A 4,809-nucleotide genomic window follows, 5' to 3' on the forward strand; every position below is an offset into this window, starting at 1 on the left:
GTGAGCTTCTTATAAAATCGTTCTTTTAATATCTTTATCTGTCGGCATACACAATCTGGTGTGAAATCTCAGAACTCTGTCATTAGAGATATTGAACTCCTCTCCCTGACTATCCCGTATTCTGGCTATCACCTATGTTAATTCTGCATCATCACCCTGAGCGGCCTTAATCTTCTCATATAGTGTAGGTTGTACAACCAGGCTGGCAACAAATTCCTGAGGACTATCCTTTACTAACTCTATGTCAAGTCTCTCCAAATCCATCAGGATCGGGTCCTGAATCTCTATAGCTGCTAATGCTGGACCCATTGACTTCCTACTCAAAACATCTGCCACCACGTTCGCTTTCCCTGAATGGTAACTAATGGTGCAGTCATAATCTTTAATAAGTTCTAGCCATCTTCTTTTTCTCATATTCAGTTCTTTCTGGGTAAAGAAATATTTCAAGCTTTTATGATCTGTGAAAATTTCGCACTTTCCACCATATAGATAATGCCTCCAAATCTTAAGGGCATACACCACTGCAGCTAATTCCAAATCATGCACTGGATAATTTTTCTCATATTCTTTAAGATGTCTAGAAGCATACGCAATAACCTTACCATGTTGCATCAATACACACCTAAGTCCCTTCAAGGATGCATCACTGTATATTACAAACCCGTCCTCCCCTGATGGAATAGCCAACACTAGGGCAGTAACTAATCTCTATTTCAACTCCTGAAAGCTTTGCTCACAGTCATCAGTCCATTCAAACCTTACATTTTTCCTCGTAAGTCGCCTCAACGAACCAGATAAACTGGAGATACCGTCAACAAAAGGCTGATAATAACCTGCTAAACCCAGAAAACTTCTAACCTCTTAAACATTTCCTAGTCTTACCCAATTCACTACTGCCTCTATCTTACTTGGATCAATTGATACACCTGACTCAGAAATCACATGGTCGAGAAAAGAAACTTGCCTTAGCCAGAATTCACATTTCTTGAACTTCGCATATAGCTTTCTCTCTCTCAATGTTTGTAATACCAGTCTCAAATGATGCATGTGCTCCTTAAAACTCCTCGAGTAAACCGGTATATCATCAATGAATACAACCACAAACTGGTCCAAATACTGATGGAACGCTCGATTCATGAAATCCATAAATACTGTTGGTACGTTAATCAACCCAAATGGCATCATTAAGAACTCGTAATGCCCATATCTTGTTTGAAACGCCATCTTCAAAATGTCTTCCGCTTGAACTTTCACCTTATGATATCCCGACCACAAGTCAATTTTAGAGTAGACTTAGGTCCCCTGGAGCAGATCAAACAAGTCATCGATCCTGGGAAGTGGATATTTATTTTTAACTGTTAGTTTATTTATCTCCCTGTAATCTATACACATCCTCATGGACCCATCTTTCTTTTTCACAAAAAGAATTGGTGCTCCCAAGGGCGATACACTGGGTCTGATAAATCCTTTATCCAGAAATTCCTGTAATTGGTCTTTCAGTTCTTTTAACTCAGCTAAAGCCATACGGTAAGGTGCTTTAGATACTGGTGTTGTCCCTGATAGAAGATCCACAATAAATTCAACTTCACGGTCTGGTGACAAACTAGGTAATTCTTCTGGAAATATGTCGAAAAATTCTCTGACCACAGGAATATCAGATTGTTTCAATTCTTCTTTTGACAATTCCTTTATGTAGGCAACAAATCCCTGGCAGCCTTCTTGAATCAGTTTCCTCATCTGAATAGCTGACGCAAGCTGTAGTAAAGAACGGACACGTGAACCAAGAAACATGTATTCTTGTTTACCTGGAGGTCAGAAAATCACTTCTTTCAAGTGACAATCAATACTAGCATGGTCAACTACCGACCAATCCATACCCAGAATTATATCAAACCCTTGCATATCTAACATCACAAGATCGGCTGACAATACCTTTCCTTGAATAATCACTAGAAAGCTCCTAAGTACCCTCCTCCATCTCACCACTAATCCAATCGTTGTAGCTACAACCAACCCAACATCCAACAACCATGCCTCATACCCCGTTAATTTAGCATACACCGATGAAATAAAAGAGTGGGTGACACCTATATCAAATAAAACAACAACTTTATATGAAAAAAGCAGTAAGGGTACCTGTAACTACGTCTCCAACTGCATCGGTGTCACCCGGCGTCAATGCGTACACTCTCGCTGGTGCAGTGTTCCTCTATTGGCCTCCATGGGGCGCCTGATAACCACCCGAAATGGTTTGGAAGCTTGTGCTTGTGCTGGCAATCCCTGAAACGACCAAGATCTATACTCGAGTCTCCCACAATGATAGCAAATGTCCTCTCCCATTCTACATTCATCTAGGTGTCTCCGACCACATCTAGGACAAGTAAAAATAGCTCATCCACCTTAAGGACCACCACAGCCTGTCATTCGTCCCTAACCACCTCCATATTGATCTCCTCTCCATGGCCCTCGACTGGAACTCGCCTGAAGATCCTGAGACACGGACCTCTTCCTCTGACTCTACGCCGTGACACCTCCCTGCAAACCACTCTCAATAATAGCAACTCTATCCACCACCTCTGCAAACGTCTGAGCCCAAAAGACGATGACTTGCTCAAACAAATTCTGTCTCAGGCCTTTTTCAAACTTCCTTACTTTCTTTTCCTTATCTGGTGCCAAGTGTGGGGCAAAACAGGACAACTCAATAAATCGTGCAACATACAGAGACACTGTCATCTGCCTCTGAGCTAAATGCAGAAATTCTATTGCCTTCACGCTCCAAACGATAGCAGGAAAATATCGCTCGAAGAACAATTCCTTGAATCTACTCCACAATACTGGCACTGGATCAGGCCTCTGCTCCTCAATCAAACGCGCTAATCTCCACCAGCGCTTTGCCTCTCCTATTAGTTTAAATTATGCAAAAGACACCTTCTACTCATCTGTACATGCCAGCACTGCCAAGATCTCCTCAACGTCTTGAACTCAATTTTCAGCTATGATCGGGTCAGGTCCTCCAACAAAAGATGGAGGCTTCATCTGCGTAAATTGTTCAATCATGCAGCCACGCTCTCCTCCACTCCTAGTCATCTCAGCCATCACCTGCTCGGTGACGCTGTGTAATACTGCATCTGTATCTCCACCTCCCATACTGGAGGGTCTTGGTCTATTACTTCCAGCACTCGTACCACTGCTCCCTGGATCCATCCTGAAAATACATAAAATGCTATTTCAGAATCCTACCTCCCGTACAGATCTAATTTATTTCATTCAACTAAAACTTCAGATTCTTTATTAACAACTCTCTAGATCCTACCCCAAAATCCAATCTTACAACCCAAACACATGACTCGTCGATAGTTTACTATGGCTTTCATGAAATCATCACCCCAAGAAAAACATAGAAACCACCACGAAAGTCATGTATCCATACCATAGAACAAAACCTCAAATTCTTTTCCTATATTCTGGTATTGTTCCAGCTACATTCTAGAGTCTACAGAACCTAGCAACCTAGGCTCTGATACCAAACTATAACGACCTGCTACTTATATAACATTTTTTTTTCATATATATATACACCATCTGTCTGATATACTACTGAAATTATCCCAGGCTCAAAGGAGCACTGAGGAAAAGCTCTGTATGTCATACACCCCTAAGCAGCAGTATACAAAAAGCTGTAAACTGTCAAGTGCACAATACCATAAAACTATAATATTCTGAAGTATATTACAACACAAAATACCCAGTGACAACATCCAAAAACTTGAGATCTACCCCAAAACATTGGCACCAAAAATACACCTACCCTTCTAGCTCCCACGAGCCTGATTTGCTCGCCTAACTGGATCTCCTAAAAAATAGTAAGTCACTAGGATAAGACAACGCTCAGTAAGAAGAAATGCTATCACTAGTGTGTGGCATCTGAGTTGCACGTCTAATATACTGAAATAATACTGGTACCGTAAAATGAGTAAGCTGATATACTGTATAAAACACATGCGATGTGGTTTAAAATACAACTGTGTATCTGAGTTTGCTATCTGTACATACTGCTAATATGATAATATAAATTGATGTTGTATGATATATCTGTATATACATAGGAACTTCTGTTGTACCCTAGGATTCTATATATCACGATATAACACCTTATGATAGGGTTGTGTGACCCGTAGGTTGGACTTACACTGGTTGGCCTACCAGGCAAGTCAATTTATATCTGTAACATCTGCCAATCTGGCCCACTGCAATCTCTTTGGGCAATCTCCATATCTATCTCGTCTAACCGGCCACCTCAACCCAGCTTGCTGGGGAGACTGCAATCTCTTCTGGCACGGTTAGACGGAATCCACATACTATCTGAGTTATGTGGTTGCACTCTATCTGAAATAGCAACGGTACTGTGCTCTGTTGTATATCTCTGTCTATAATATCCACAGGGATTTGATACTGTGTAATATTGTATATATATAAATATATATTTATCTTACTGTTTTAACATGATTTCAAAACAACCATAACACTATAAATTTGGGTTATAATATCTGAAATATCTATAATATCTTTCTGTAATATCTATTATATCTATCTAAAATATCTGTAGTAATTGTCTATAATATCTGTTATATTTATCTGAAATATCTGTAATATCTGTCTGAGTGTTATGGTCTAAAAATCATGTTATTCTGAAAAATGCTATACATATTACTTTCTGCTAATAGACTATATAACTGGATATTCCGTAAAATTTTATAATCAGCATATTAAACTATAATAAACTCAGGCCACACAACTGTATAATTAAAA

Source organism: Malania oleifera, chromosome 11, assembly GCF_029873635.1.
Source record: "Malania oleifera isolate guangnan ecotype guangnan chromosome 11, ASM2987363v1, whole genome shotgun sequence".
Classification (NCBI taxonomy): Eukaryota; Viridiplantae; Streptophyta; class Magnoliopsida; order Santalales; family Ximeniaceae; genus Malania; species Malania oleifera.